Consider the following 15,802-nt stretch of genomic DNA (forward strand, 5'->3'; position numbering starts at 1 on the left):
CTTATATTTAAATTGCAATTACTGTATCTCAGTAGTATGAAGCTCATATTTTGATCTGTCAATGTTTATCACCTATTCTTTTCAATGCATTTTAAAATTAGATTTTTCTTTTTCTGAGTTATCTTTATTTTCATTCATTTTTTTGGTTTCCTGGATTTGATAGACAAATTAAGTTTTTTTTTCAATGGGCACATTAAGTTATTTTTCTATTTTTTTATGTTTTTTTCTTGGCTGTTCCTTTTGAATTTGAAGGACAACTTCCTCACATGTAAAGTTCTGGGGTGACTCTTTATTTCCTTGATATTTGTGATCTTCTGTCTTATGCTGTTGTGATGTTTGATGCCAGCCTGAATTTTACCCTTATAGGTGATTTGGTTTTTGTGCTTATATATGCATGGGATTGTATGAGAATGAAGTTAGGTGTGAGAGCCAGTGAAAGTAGGGGTGGGTGGTGATGGGAAGGTTGTCAGTTGGGGATTTAGAGGTAAAACGGTAGGATGAGGAAAAAGAGTAGCCCTAAGGAAAAGGATATTGAACCATTTTCTCCATAATTTGCAGCCCCTTGAAGAAGAAATAGAGCTGGTTACCAAAGCAGTGGTTCTATTGGGAACAGGAATTTTAATGAAAGTTGATAATACAATCACTTTATTTTGTAGGAAACAAAATGGTCATCCTTCTAGAGCACATTTGCAAGTAGATCTAAGAGATATGGTACGTTTCTATAAGGGACATTATTTAGGGAAAAACTCTCTGTAATGCAACAAGGGCAACCCTACCATTTCTCATGTTCAAAGAGTCAGCTTCATGTTCCTTGCTAGTAGAGAGGCTTTGGGCTCAGATACCTCCAATGTATTCCCGTTTGGCTTAGCAGACCATTAAGCAATGGATTTGGCTGTAGGCTCACCATTCCTAATGATGTTTTTCTTGGGCTTATATGAAAAACCAGCTGGCAATTGCTAAGTAACCACACGATGACAGTATAGAGGGAGGACACAAAGGCTCCAGGTGTGTGACAAACGGCAGAAAGAAACTGGAACATGATTGAGACAATACCGAATCAGCAAAGTGGGCAAGGTGCCCCTGCGGAGATGTATGTAAACCATTCTGTTGGAGAGTCTGACACAGATGGAGTCTATGTGTCTCTGGAAAGCAACCTTCATGGCTCTCAGAAGACAAGTGGAAAAAATGAGCCTTTGAGTCATGGGCTCTTCCATGAATTGATGCCTAATTGGTTGTCCTGGTGAAGAGGGCTTTTATGATGTCAGAAAGTCAAGTTCTGTGATGATGGGACAGAGGAAAAGAAAACATTATCAGGTTTAGTGCCCGAAAAGCCACCACACAAAATGAGGGAGTCTGAGTTGCATTTTGGTGTTTCCACCTTGAAAAGAAGAAGGGCTGATGGAATTTACAATCTAAATGAAGCACACAACATGCTGTTGAAATGCTCAGGAAGGCTGCCATCTCTGGATTAGGCACTCTTTGCTGTCCATTGACTAAGAGCCCACCATACATATTAACTTATGGGATCCTAACAACTGTAGGAGGCAAGAAGATTGTGATCTCTGTATCCCGGACACTAGCAATGTTCTCTCTGATCGCAGAAATAGCTTTAGCTCTAGTGGGGCAGGAAGACACCCAGGGAAATAGACCTTGGCATCTGTTCTCTATAAAGGGGTGTCCTCCTTCCTCTGATACTGTCTTAGGTTCCCGGTAGTAGTTGGGGAGCTGGTGGCCTATTCTCCTGTGTTGCTAGGCAGGCATTCTTTTTATCTGGTTCCTGGTGATAGAGAAGGGTTAGTGAACATTCAAATGTGACACCCGAAAGTCACTGCTCTGATCTTTGGGCCACACATTGACCACACCTATGTGTGACTGTGCCTTGGCAAACTGCTTCCTCCTAATTCCTGCACATACACACACACACCTGCCCGCCCCCCCCCCGACGACTTATGACTTGGAAAACTTCAGGCCTTTGAGCTTGCCTTGCCTTGTTTCCCTGCCTGCACTGGGGGCAGGTGAAGTGCTCAGTCCTGATGGGGGCCAGTCCTGGCCTTGGGCAGGACATGCTCAGTTCACCCTTCCCAATCCTGTTGGCTTGCCATGATTGTGGTGGAAGGAGAAGGGAAATGTTCTCATTTAAGGGCTGAGCTGAGAAGTCAGAGGGGCTTAGAGAGGTGAAAAGTTTGCACACCTGAAATTTGCAGAGCAAGAACCTGAACCCGGACTCCAAGCTCCAGTTCTTAACCCCAGGGGAGAAATAGGGGTACATCTAAGAAGCTGTTCCAGAAACAACCAGTAGTCTTTCTCTTCTGCCCTGTCCAAACCTGACTTCTCTGCCAGCAAAGACAAATCCCAAATTCTGAGTTCTTACTATCATACCTCTTGCCAAATGCAGGCCTGAGTCCTCCAGACCAGGGCTGGCCCCACAGGACAAGCTGCACTAAAACAGGGGACTGGTTCCCATCTGCCCCACCATCCCTCCCTGCCTGGAGACCCCACCACTTCCTCCCAGTTCTCCCCCTTTCACCCCTACTCCCTACCAGTATTATCTCTCTGGATGCAGAGCTGTCTTTGAAGTCAACTGGGAGATTTCTTTTGAAAAAGAAAGAAAGAAAGAAGTGGTGTCTGGAAAGGGTGGCAGAGGGAGAAGGTCGGGCAGGGGGCCTGGTCTCCCTCATCCTTTTCTTTCAACTCTGACCTCTGATCAAAGCTCTGGTTGGATTGCAGGATAGAAGAGATCACATGCCAACAACGGGAAGACTGTCAGTTCCTAGGATAGTATTAAACACTTGGAAAGGGACAAGAAATCAATTCATCAAGTAGATTAAATAAATAAAGGAAGAAAACAAGCAGAAGCAGGAAAAGAAGCCCTGGCATTTCCTGCGTTTCCATGGAGCCCTTTGATAATGCAGTGACTCTGGGCCATACGCATTGGTCACATTATTTATCACTGGAGCATGAACGTCCTAACCACATCCAAGGGCTTTCACTGGGCTCCTTAAATCATCCAGGACCACAGTGAAATGCAAATGGTCTAACAGAGGATTGGGAACAGAGAAAAGGCAATCCTGGCCCCCAGCCTCCTCCCTCAAATCTGGAAGCTGCCCCAGGCCCAAAGCAGAACTTTCTCTTTTGTTCCCTATGCCCAGCATCCTGGGTTGCTCCATCTGGCTGGGATGGCCCAGTTAGCCTATGTATTGGGTTCTTGGGACTTTTCTTTCTTTATTGTTTGTTCTTGAAAATCATGGAGCCAGCTCCTAAGGAATGGAGGGCCGCTGCAAGTAATTTACTTTCCTCCACATATCTATAGAGTATTTCTATGTCTTTTTTTTTTTTTTCTCTCCAGAAACTTTGGAAGTATGAGAAGACACAATGGCACTTGTGCAGTTTTGGTTGTGAGTTAAGTTTAACATAGAAAAGCACAAGGCTTTTTAGGACATTGGGTTTGAGGTCTAGTTTCTCCCTCTCTTAGCTCATTGTGTGATTCTGAGTCAGGTAACCTCTTTGGTTTTCTGTTGCTTCAGGTGAACCATGAGCATTGTAATGGAAGTTTGGGGATTACCATCCACCATGCCCCATTTCTGCTACCTACTCTACTCCAAGTTCTCCAGTCATGTGGTCTGGGTAGGACTGATATTTTTCCTAACTCTAAGGATGGACTCTGGCTTGGGCCAATCAGCACATGCATCCTCCTTTCTCATCATGACTGGCTCAGAAATGGGCTTAGGATCTAAGGCTATCCAACCACAAAAAAAACAAACAAACAAACAAACAAAAAAAACCTCACAACTTTTGCTGCGGGATTCTGAGCTACAGACTCTATTTCTGCTGGGTGTCAGTAAAGAATCAGTAGCTCTAAAAGTTATTGCCAGTCATCTCGATACAATGAAATGAGAGACTGCTTCAGAATGGAGCCAACATCAAAGAAAGTAGATTAAATTAAGCTTAAAAATGGACAGGAAGAAATCAAGTCCTGATCTCGGAATATAGGTGCTGGATCAAGCTTTGCCTGAAGCTTCACTCATCTCTGGGCCATTTGTTTTCATGAACTAATGAATTCCTTTTGTTGTTTGGATTTAGTTTTCTGAAGGCTAAGAAATGGGATTGGCCTGAATGACAGGGAATAGACCATTTTAACTTTAGGGTTTCTTATAGAGAGAAAGGGAAAAAAAAACCCAACTAAAAATATTTTCATGGCTTTCTATTTGTTGCAGAAACTGTGTTAGGCAGGAGAGAGAGAGCAGTGGTGAAGAGGCTCTGGTTCTACAGTTAGACTAATTTGGTTCAGATTCTTCAAACCCCAAAGGTGACCCAAACCCAAACTCAAAGGTGAATAGGTCTGAGGTCTTCAAAAACTCCAAGGAGTTTTGTCTTTAAAAGGCTTTATCTTCTAAGCTGCAAGTAAGACCTCAATTGTTCTTTTGGGAGATTTGGGTTTCACAAATTCATGAGAGCTCCAGGTATTTACCTTAATACAAAGCTGCTCATTGGGTATGTAAATTCATATGCATTACCGATGCTCACCTTGTACTGAGAAAATTAATCCTTAAAATGAAACTGAATACTAATCAGAAAGATAACGAGTTCATAGAAGCCCTTGTAAGACTCCTTATTTTGGCTTGATGCTTGGTGGGTTCTTTGAAAGCTGATCAGCACATTAATGTTCAGGGATCTGCTACTTGGCAAATCAGATGAAATCTCACTGCCCTGGTTTCCCCGATATGCTGGGGGATGAAAATTGGCTAACTCCATCTTGCTGGGCAATGGAAGTTGGATGGGTTTCTAGACCATTTTTCTCCCTGGTGAATGGAGATTGGGTCTAATCAATGATAGGTAATCTGTGGAACCCAAGACAGGGTATTTAGTGCCATCCAGGTTTGGATTTATTTATTTCCTCAAGTATGTGGCATCAGTGCCAACATTCCCTGTTCCAGTGGGGACTCACACCAAGGACAGACATTTCTAACCTGTTGAGTGTTCTCACTAAACCACAGATGTGTCATCACATTTCTCAGGATAGTGTTCAGGAAAGGTACTCCCTGTTTCTTTTGCTTAGGATGCTTTTGATTGTAAGTGATAGAAAAACTCAGCCCATTATTGTGTATGCAGAAAGGGGAACTGGATAACTTTTGTAACTGAACGGATCAGAGGAAGGTGCTGGCTGTGGGTGGGACAGGAATTTGGCCTTGAATGATGTAGCCAGAGTCTATCTCTCAGCATTCTGTTGCCTTTATTCCCAAGCTGCTCCTACCTTCTTGGTTGCAAGGAGCTGCTTTTCAACTGCTAAAATGCTTATATCTGGGCACATTTGAAAAGAGCGGCATGGAGATAAGGTTCTGCTATCTTTTGCTGAAGTTTGATCCTAGGGCAATAATGAAGTTTGGGTGGGCTCAGGGGTCCTGGGTTAGGGACAGGGAGTGAGGCCAAGCTGCTCAGGAGGCCCACCCAGAGCAAGGCACTTGGCTAGTCTGACAGGGAATCAACAGCTCTCCCTACTTTTTCTTGACTTCAGATCTCAGATTCCCACACTCAGGTCCACTGATTGAATGCCACATTGGTTCTCACTGCTGGCTTGCAGACCAGGTTTTACCCCAGTTCTTGTGCAAACCTGAAAGAGCTAGGAGAGATTTTAAGTTCTTGGAATAAAGTCTATTTGGGTTTTTGTTGCTTTAGCCTTTCGGAACTCTTTCCCGTATTTTGATGATAAAAATCTTTCTTTCCTCTGGGGACCCTCTTCCACTTGGTTCAGCTGAAGCTAATACTCTCCCACATGGGAGTGGGCCTGTGACTTTGGCCAACAGATGTTTGTATTCCTTTGGTCACAGGGTATGATTCAGGGAAAGCAGTTATGCAGATGGGGCAATCAGAGGTCTTGCCAGGTCTTTGACTCTGGAGGTTCTGAATGAAAAAGCTTGTATTCTCCTTCTTCCTGCTGTGCATAGCTGTACATCTGGAGCCAACAGTCACAGTGACCAATTTTGCCATGGCAAGGAGGGAGCCTGTTTGGAAATGAAGCTAGCACAGGGGGGAGTGGAGGAGAGGAGTGGGGGATGGGAGACTGGGATTCCCAAATACTGGACTAACTTGATTTTTTCCAGTCCTAGGAAATACATTCCCTCTTGTGCATTATTCACATTGACTTGGGTGCCTGTCACTGGCAACCCTAAAAATCCTTGCTAGTTTGGTCGTGATGGCTGACACTGTGACCCATTGCCAAATCTAATGGCCATCACGGGCATTAATAACTTGGGTGGACACGGAAAGCAGGAGTTAAAGATGTCATTGGAAGTGGAAGTGATAAGCCAATCTGTCTGGGATTGGTAATCAGAAAAGGGTGAAACAGGTCTGAGAGCACGGAGGAGGTGGCCCCTTTGCAAGGGGAACTCTCTGGAACATCTGAGATCTTGCAATAGGGGCGGGGCTGGAATCAGAGAGATAGTTTTTTCCTACTAACTCTGTGCCATTTTGCCCCAAGGCTGATGGGTCTTGGAGGAACACCAGGGATGTAAGTGATAGCTAAATATGGGGAAAATTTACCACTTGATGATTGCTACAGAGATTGCATTAAGTAATGAAAACATTAATTGGATGAGTGTGGGAGGAGGGTAGGGTCAGTTTTTCGGGGAACCAAGGAATTTTCTGGGTTGGAATTCACCTTCAGGAAAGAGTAGAGGTGCAGAGGTTTGTTTTGGTGGCCACAGAACTGTCGAAGAGAGTGGGTAACATTTAGTACAGCCCATGTGTGAGGCTTGATCTCACCCAACACTGGAAGGCTCCTGATTGTGTCCTCAGAGCATGAGGGGTAAGAATAAAGTAGACAGAGTCATTTCAAGAGATTCTGGCAATGCTGGGGGACCAAGGCCAGGAGTGCTGGTGCCAGGATACACAGGGTGGTTTTGTGAGCAGCAGAGGCAGGGACAGGAAACAATCCTGATGGAGCAGAAGCTAAAGCATGAGGAGGGACTTGTTCATGGACTGGCCCAAGGTGCTTTAGTGATTCTCAAAAAGTTTGAGGAACTGTGTTGGGGAACAGAGTTCTAGCACTTTCTGTAGTGGAATTAACCCTAGAGAAACACTGAAGGCACAGTTTCTTCTCCTCTCCTGATCCTTCAGTTAATTCTTGTGTTTTTTTATCAGCTGGGCCTCAAGTCTCTCTATAAACTGTTTGCCCTCCAACTGGCTCCTCTGGGTCCTGAAGCCTGAGGTGGACACAGTGGAGTGGCTCAAACCCCAGGGAAAGGGTCTGGGCATTAATGGTCATGATATTTTTGGCAATTAAAGTAGCGGCATAGGCATAGTGGTAGAGGGATGTTTTTATTTGTTTATTTATTTTTAAAAGATTTTATTTATTTATTTATTTGACAGAGGGGGACAGCAAAAGAGGGAACAAACACAAGTAGAGGGAGGGGCAGAAGGGGAAGCTGGTTTCCTGCTAAACAGGGAGCCCAGCATGAGGCTAGATCCCAGGACTCCGGGATCATGACCTGAGCCAAAGGCAGATGCTTAATGACTGAGCTACCCAGGCACCCCTGGAGGAATGTTTTTAGATGAGAGAACTTTGGGTATCCTCAGCTTCCCCACCATGCTGCTCTGGCACAAAACCACCCTTTGTCGTGTGTTTTATCTGCAGTGATATGTCAAATGCCAAAGCATGCCCAGTTTGGAAATGATTGATATTTACAGCCAACTGGGAAACCAAATTCCTTTGGAAAACATGCATAGGTTAGGATTCTCTCCTCAGGCAATAGAAGAGTGGTTAAATAGTTATTTGCCTATAAAACACAGATGACACTTCAATCTTTGGGATCTTTGATTCCCCAAACCCACCTATTAAACTGAGAGAGGGTGCATGCCTGTCTCTGGGATCATGGCCTGGCATGTGAGTTTTATATATATGGTAACCATAGGATTTGACAAACCACTTATGTGAGTAAAAGACAAATGCCAAGTCTGGAAACCTTCTAAAACATCCAATGTGTCCTATTGCCATAGGTGATATCTGGGATGACTCCACATCCAGTATTCAGACAGGTGATATCCAAGTGTCATTGCCATTTCTTTCTGAGACCTACCAAGAGCATAGACAGTGACAATGTGAAGAGACATCCAAAAAGTTAGGAGGATCATGCTTCTGTTTTCCAAACGAAGGGGGTCCGATTGCAAAGATGATCATCTGGTTAGTTATCAGAGTCCAGTGGTTTTATGCCATTCAATTGTAAGTTCCAGAGGTGACAATTATTTTTTTCTTTTTGTCTCAGTTGGAGGAGAGAGATAGGTTTAAAATCCCAAGGCCACTCCTGCAGGAGTGGGTCTACTTCACTACTTCTTCAAAGGTAGAAGTTTTGCACAGAGCCCAGTACATGGTAAGACCTCAATAGATATGAGCTTGTGTTGTCAGTATGTCACAGGGACTAAGGCCCAAGTGGAGAAAATAGGAGCATTAGAGTCTGGAACCTGGGTCTGGGCTTGGGCTCTACCACTTACTTGCTGTGTGACCTTGGGCAAGTTACTTAATCATTCTGAGCTTTAGCTCTTCATTTAGTATTATGATCCTAATTCCAGTCTCACAGAGAGCATAGTTTCCTGAAATTAAGTGGTTACTTTGTGCCCCAAATAAAAGAGTCATCAACAAGAAAGGAGTGTAGGGAAGATAGAGGAGAAAGCTCCTGTTCCATTGAACTTGATGGGTGGGTCCTGTTATCTATTTACATTTAACACAGTCTTTTCAGATGCAAATCCTCAAACTGAGAGGATTTCTGTGTTTTAAACTTCTAGAGATGCTTCTCTTCAAATGTCTTTGAAAAGCAAAGAAAATCCCATTCCTTGCTTTATCCTGGGCTGGGGACAGTGGCATAGGGAGATGGGCTGCGTCATGAGGAAGTAGATTGGGCTGAGATCTAGTGTTTGTGGAAGGTGAGGGGCGCTTAATTTTTTTGAAATAGTTGTGTACATGTCTTCTGTAAGCTTGTTCAGGATTAAGAACACTTTCCTTGACTAGAGTGATGATGTTAAATAATGTCCTGGAAGCTGGCAAGAAGAGAGAATGGATAGGGCAGGGGAAGGGAAGGAAGCCCTATGTGTGTGTGAGTCCATTTTATAGCGAGTGGAACCTTCAAATTAGATGGATAATAGAGTCATTAACTACCCAGATGGAAGTCCCTGGGGGGGGGGCATCCTTAAAAAAAGCATTCTTCTTATTGTAACCACATTTATTTTTAGAAGTCTGTTTTCTATCACAGTTTCTATTAACTGTTGGAAACTGGCGGAGGGAAGGTCTCATGAAGATTTTTGCATCCAATGCTCCCTTCTGGTCTGGTGCCACCCATGCCAGGATCAGCCCAGTGTGACAGATACAATGCTCAGTCAGGAGCCAAGGGGCCTGGATTCTCCATCCAAATAGCCTTTTATTTGTTTTGCAGTCTTGGGCACTCCCTCTCCTTCTCTGGTCCTCAGTTTTCCCCAGTGCTCTATGAAGATCTTGACCTAGAAAATGGGGCTCAAAATTTTACAACAATTATTTGTAAGGAATAGAAGTGAATTCTTGGAAATGACTTTAATATGAGAAAGGTGAAAGCTGTCCCATGTCCTTAAGAGCGGGCGCCTGGGCATCCCTGATGAACTTCTGGATTTCCATTTGAAATTGAACAAATTGAACTGAGGATTTCAACTTGAAAACCATAGAACAGAGGATCTTCAACATCATGTTCAGCCCTATTGTTCTGTGGATGCATGTCATACAATGTGTACCAAGCCTTGAGGCAGGAGATCAGAAGAGGTCTGAGACTGAGGTTGCCTGAACCTGGAGGTCGATGCTGCCCAGTAGGAGCAAGAGCAGTAGTTCTTGGTGCAGATGGAGCAGGATGCAGAGGGGCTAAGACCGTGTGGGTTCCCGTGACCTGGCAGAGGGAGTCTCTGCCTAGGGCAGCTGCTGTGGGGAAGAGGATCAAGTCTTCACACTCTGGCTGCCATTCAGCCAGAGGTAGCCAGGAAATGGTCACCTGGCTGGGGATCAGGCCGTGACTGGGGTTTGCTCAGCCTGGGGCCCTCCAGAAAGAAGCCTTTGGGTGATGCCATTTACACTCTTCTCTGCACCCATTGACTCTGAGCCTGGGTCATTCAAAAGAAGCCAGGCAGCCTTGCAAGGTAAGTGGAGAACGCTCCGCCTTCCCCTCTCCCAGGACAAATGCCATTGTCCACGAGGTCCAGCTTCAGCCCAAAGTCCTCCCTGACAATGGCAGCTCTCATGTTGGGCAGCCCTGCTCTTGCTTAGTCTGATCACTGCTGAGCCCACCCGCGAGCAGTGGACTGCCCTAGTTCCCAAGGCAGACCTGGGAAGGGTTGAGCTGTGTTCCCCCATGAGTGTTTCATGGAACTGTAGCTCTGTGGGAGATTAATAAGTGTTCCATGAGAAATGAATAGCATGGTCAGATGAGCTTGGGAAATACTGCATTAAACAGGCTTCTTCATTGTGGCATCATAGAGTTTTTGGAACTTTAAGAGGCAGGCGTGTATGGGCTTGCTAAATGGACTTGTTTCAGCCTCGCCGCCCCTGACCCCTCTTGTTTTCATGCAGTGCCTGTTCCCTGGAACCGCTTTTGGGGACTGCTGGATCCGAGTGTCAACCTGTTGTCTCCATGCTCCTATTCAGTCCGGATGCTTAGAATGAACTCCTGATCTGTGTTTAGGAGTTGGTGGCCAAGCAGTGATCGCCAAATTGCTGAGTCCATTTTTTTCAACCAACGTTTTCTGAGCATCACAATGGGTCAGGCCGTGGGTTGGTGCTGGAGTGACAGAAAAGCATGAGTTGCACATTTCCTGCCCTCTGGAGTTCACAGCCTCCCAAGGCCACAAATAAGCAAATAAATAGCTGCAAACGTAACAGGACAGACTCTCAGCTGGGGATAGGTACTCGGCCAGCTGGAGTATCTCCAGCACCAAGCCCAGTGTCTGGGACCCACTAGGTGTTCTTATGAGCTTGAATTGCCGTTAGTTGTGAGTAACTTGTCAAATAGTTTACACAAGAGTTTATTTCTCATCCTGTGGTCGGTTGAATAATGGCCCTCAAAGATGTCTTCATCCTAATCCCCAGAACCTTGGAATATGTTACCTTAAATGGCAAAGGAAACTTTTCAGATATGATGAAGTTAAGGCTCTTGAGATCAGGAGGTTATCCCAAATTATACCGAGGTCCCTAATGTATCCTGACGTGCCCTGATGTCTTTAGGGACTCATAAGCATCCTTAAAGAGGGAGGAGCAGGAGTGAGAGAGAAGATAGGGTAATGCAGGAGGCAGTATGGCCCTGCGGATGGAGGAAGGGCCAGCGGCACCAGCTGGGGAGCACAGGTGGCCATGAGAAGCTGACAAGGCTATTGGAGAGAACATGCCCTGCCAACACCTTGCCTTTAGCTACTTGAGACTCGTTTTAGACTTCTCCCCTCCAGGGGTGTGTAAGAATACATTTGTGCTATTTTAAGTCACTAAGGTCATGGTAATTTATTATAGCAGCAATAGGAAGCTAATACCTTCCCCCTGCCCCACTGCCCCAACCAAATGTGCCGAAGTAGGCAACACAAGGAGTATGCAGTTGCTTGAGAAAATCATCAGGGCCCTGGTTCCTCCAGTGTCCAGCTGCATCACCCTTAGCGTATGGTCTCTTTCCTTATGTCACTAAGAAGGTGCAGATCTCTAAGCATCATGTCCACTTGCTAGGCAGAAAGGAGAGGAAGGGCCAAAGGAAATGAAAAAAGATTTTATTTATTTATTTATTTATTTATTTATTTATTTTGGTAGAAGACTTCTTTTTTTTTCCCATTCAAGGAAAGAAACTCTTCCCAGAGAGTGCTGCCTACTTCTCACTGGCCAGAATTGTGTCACACAGTTACCTCTAGTTGCAAAGAAGGAAACCTGGGAATGTTAGTTGTTGTTGTTGTTGTTGTTTTAACTGTGGATATTACTTTCCTGAACAAATTGGGATGCAGTTGATAGGAAGAAGGTGAGAAGGATACTGGGAAGGCAGATAGCCTCGTATCTGCTTCAGAGTTCCATAAAAATTTGTTGGAGAGTGAACTGAACACCAGAAGCAGGGAAAACTGGAGTCAAGTTGTAGATCTGTTAGTAAAGGCAGGTAGGGGTTGTCTGAACTACAGCAGGGATGTGGGGGATGGGCAGACTGGTGGGCTGTATCTGAGAGATAATTCAGATCTCCTGAGTGGAGGTTCAACAGAGATGCCCACCCTCTCATTCTGGTAGCTTGGTGGATGGCCATGCAGTACATGGACTATGGAATGGGGAGAAGTCTTGCATGTTCTGAGTTCAAGATGTCTGTGGTCTAGTCCTGTTTCTCAAGGCTGTCCTGCTCAAAACCCACAACAGGCTGAGATGATCTGTGGGTGAACACGCAGATGCCAGCTGACAATTCTCTCTGCTTTCTCTCCTCATCCCTTCCCTGTCTCTCTACCTCTTAGAGTGATTCAGTCACAGGACATTATCAAATCCCTCTTGCCTGGCATCCTGGTCCCTTTCTAGACCTGAGCCCCATTCTGATTCCAGCCATTTTCCAGACTATACTATAGTTAAAACCTCTTGGCGGAGCCCTGGTGTCCTGCCAAGCTCCAGACAAGGCCCTTCAACTCACTGACTCATTGGCAGAGATCTTGCTGCATCTGGTCAATTTTTGTTTTTGTTTTTGTCTTTTCAGGGGAGACTGGTGGAGGAAGAGCCTCTGCTTGTGGTGTTCCTAAGCACTTAGTCATTGCATGGAGTCTTCCGCTTTAGATTGCTGGGTCCTGTCTGCACAGCTGGTCATACAGGTACTTCTGGACTTCTTCTAGAGTTAGGACCAAGGCTGTTTTGCAGTAGGTTGGGTCCTGGACCCTACAGCTGTGCATTTGGGGTTGGCCTTTAGAGCTCTCTAGTCTGTATTCTTTTTGCACTTGGATGAATGTTTTAAGTCTTCCGTTGTGTGGCAGAGGTTGTGGGTGCTCACTCATACCCATGTTCTTCCTGGACAGTTGACCAGACTACGCTATCCAGACTCCCTTGCAGCTAGGAATGGCTGTGTGGTTAAACATTGAATGTCAGTAGGAATGAGCAAAGTCACTTCTAGGCTGGTTGTATGCCCTTCTCTGTGGAAAGGCTCTCTCCAGGACAGATTCTAAAGAGGAACCTGTGGCCCTAGGGAATTAAGGAGTCACAGGACAGGAGGAGCTTGGGTCCTGAATCACTGTGTTTCTGGAAGAAGGCCTGCTGAACACCTGTACACTCTGACTGGCGAGAAACTTCTGTCACATTCAACCTACTAAAGATTTAGGGCTGTTTGTTATAGCATGTGCTATTATACACATAACTAATACAATCTGATTTCTTTCCTTCTGCAAGGAAGTATATCATGGTGATTAAAAGCAACTTTTTGAACAAGATCATCCGGTTCAAAACCCAGTTCTGTCACTTTACTGGCTGTGTGACCTAAAGTAAGTTAACTTGCTTCTCTGTACCCAACTTGTTCGTCCTTAAAATAGGGATAATAATAGCCCAACTGATTCTAGTTACTGTGTAGTTTAAAATGAAAACATAGGTACAGTGCTTGAATTTGTATTTGGTGCTCAGCAGGCTCAGTGTAAGGATTACCTATGGCTTTTCCTTATTAACCTGAGGGTTTAGTGATTCTGGCTCCCCTGTTGGAAGGGGGCCAGGCAGATCTGAGGCATCCCTTCTACCCATCCTGGATAGCTTGTTCCTGAATAATCCCAGGGATTATGGTTACTGCCACCCACATTAGCATTTAGCTTTACACCTTATTTTAGACTCATTGCATTTTTTATATTAATTTTATCTCTATTTATGCTGTGTCACCAGTTAGATTGAAAGCCCTTTGAAAGCAAGGACTATGTTGCATAGTGTTATGCATTCAGAATAAGAAATAGCACTGAGTAGGTAGCAGGCTCTGACAAAACTCATACTTTAAAAGCTAGATATGTTCTTATAACAAAACAATGCCATGCCCATTCATCTTAACATTTTTACAGGACTTAGACAAGTAACAATAAAAGATATAAAATACAACCACACAATCTAGTATCCCTCTCAGAGCATATAACAGCTTTTAATGGATTATACAGAAGATTTTCATAGTACATAAACTAGATTCTAATGATTATCAAGCACTAACAGGTTCCCAAAGACTGTAATGAAAGCTTTATTAAATTGTCTCTTTTAATATTCATAACAACTGTAGGTCCTCCTATTTTTCTCACTTCGCAGATGAGAAAATGGCCTCCAAGAGATTAAGCAATGAGGTTGGAGTCACATAATTAATAAGCATAAGATCTGGCATTGAAACAGAGCTCTGATTGCAAAGACTCTGCTCTGTTCAGTAATTTTCTTGTCCATTCTTTCCCACATGGAGTCTGTTGAGTGGCCCAAGGCATCAGTGGGCTTTGCCATGCCGGCTCTGCCAGCGGAGGCAGCTAGCCCTACCTGTATTCCACGCCTGGGGAACGACCCCACCTGCTCAGGGCTGCAACCGACTCTCTGTAGATTCCGTGTGCCTCTGTGTGTGTGTGTGCCAAGACAGATGTGAAACCTTCAGTTGGGCAGATTAGCATCTCAGGCTCCAGTCCGCCCCCGCACCTCGCGCCTAGCTCCCAGCTGCTCCCGGTGCCGAGGTGGGGCCGGCAGGGAGCCAGACAGGAGCACAGTGTTCACCGCCCATCGGGTATTGTCTGACACCTGCGTGGGATTAAGGAGTGAGCCTTCAGGCTCCAAGGGACGCTCCCTTAGCTGGGAATGACAATGAAGTCAGAGAATTATCAGAACTTCAAGCCAGGGAGAGAAATCTCACAGGCATTTCTGAAGGCTGCAGGGATCTGAGCTTGAAAGGGGATGTTGGTGGGAGCAGTGAGGAGTTGGAACCGGGTCTCCAAAACTGAAAAACACCCAGGCTTCAACAGCTGCAAGATCCGCCTCAGCCAGACCCCTCCTCAGTGCTGGCCCCATTCACGTCACAGATTCTTGCTGGGGGGCATGATGAGGACAATGATCATGAGGGGCTATGCTTTTTAGGCTTTACTAGCATTCTGCTAAGCCCTTTCTATGTGCATGTCACATTTATTATGACAAACCTATGAAGAAGAGATATTGTCACCCTTTTTAAAAAAAGGAAGCAGACACTGGGAAAGAATCATTCTTGCTCATACAGCTCAGTGGGTACAGGCACTGTTCCATCCCAAATTTCTGTTCTCTTCCCCTAGCCTTGGCCCAAGGATCTAGCGGGCAGTTAACTGTGACAGCAGCTTGACCGAGAGAAGGAAGAGGTAAGAATGACAGCTCCAACCTCTGACTTTTGTGCAGACGACAGAGAGAATGCCCAATGAACAGTAGCTGGAAATATGTCCAGGACAAAGGAAAAAATGTCCTGTTCCTAGGACATTGACCTCTATCATCTAGGGCTTCTGTCCTTCTATTATTAATGCAGTTATTTCCTCATTACTGACTCATACCTCTTATATTCTAGAAATCATGTTTTTTGCCGAAGATATGTCCCATGTGCCAACCAGGTCTTTTGGTTAGGAAGGAGTAAGTCCACGTGAAGTTGGGTTAAACCCAGTTACAGTGGCTTAACCAAGGGAGAGGCTGTTTCCCTCCTGGAACTAGAAGTCTGGAGGTGGGAAGTGTGAAGTAGGGTGCAGAAACCACAGGACTCCAGGACTCCAGGACTTCCACCAGCTCTCACAAAGTTCTCATCCTTGTGGTTGAGGATGGCTCCCTGACTTGTGGTCCTTTAGCCACATCCTAGAAGGAAGA

The 15,802-nt window shown here is 45.0% G+C and overlaps 1 long non-coding RNA gene across 1 annotated transcript; it reads left to right on the forward strand.

The window, feature by feature from the left end:
• Window positions 1-12,694: 12,694 nt before the first annotated feature.
• On the forward strand, window positions 12,695-15,307 carry LOC101672850. The gene is made up of 3 exons (XR_198767.3): window positions 12,695-12,810; window positions 13,379-13,470; window positions 15,250-15,307. It is a non-coding gene; the product is annotated as an uncharacterized LOC101672850 (long non-coding RNA).
• Window positions 15,308-15,802: the final 495 nt, after the last annotated feature.

The sequence above is a fragment of the Mustela putorius genome, unplaced genomic scaffold, assembly GCF_011764305.1.
Source record: "Mustela putorius furo isolate JIRA1106 unplaced genomic scaffold, ASM1176430v1.1 tig00000788_pilon_pilon_pilon, whole genome shotgun sequence".
NCBI lineage: Eukaryota > Metazoa > Chordata > Mammalia > Carnivora > Mustelidae > Mustela > Mustela putorius.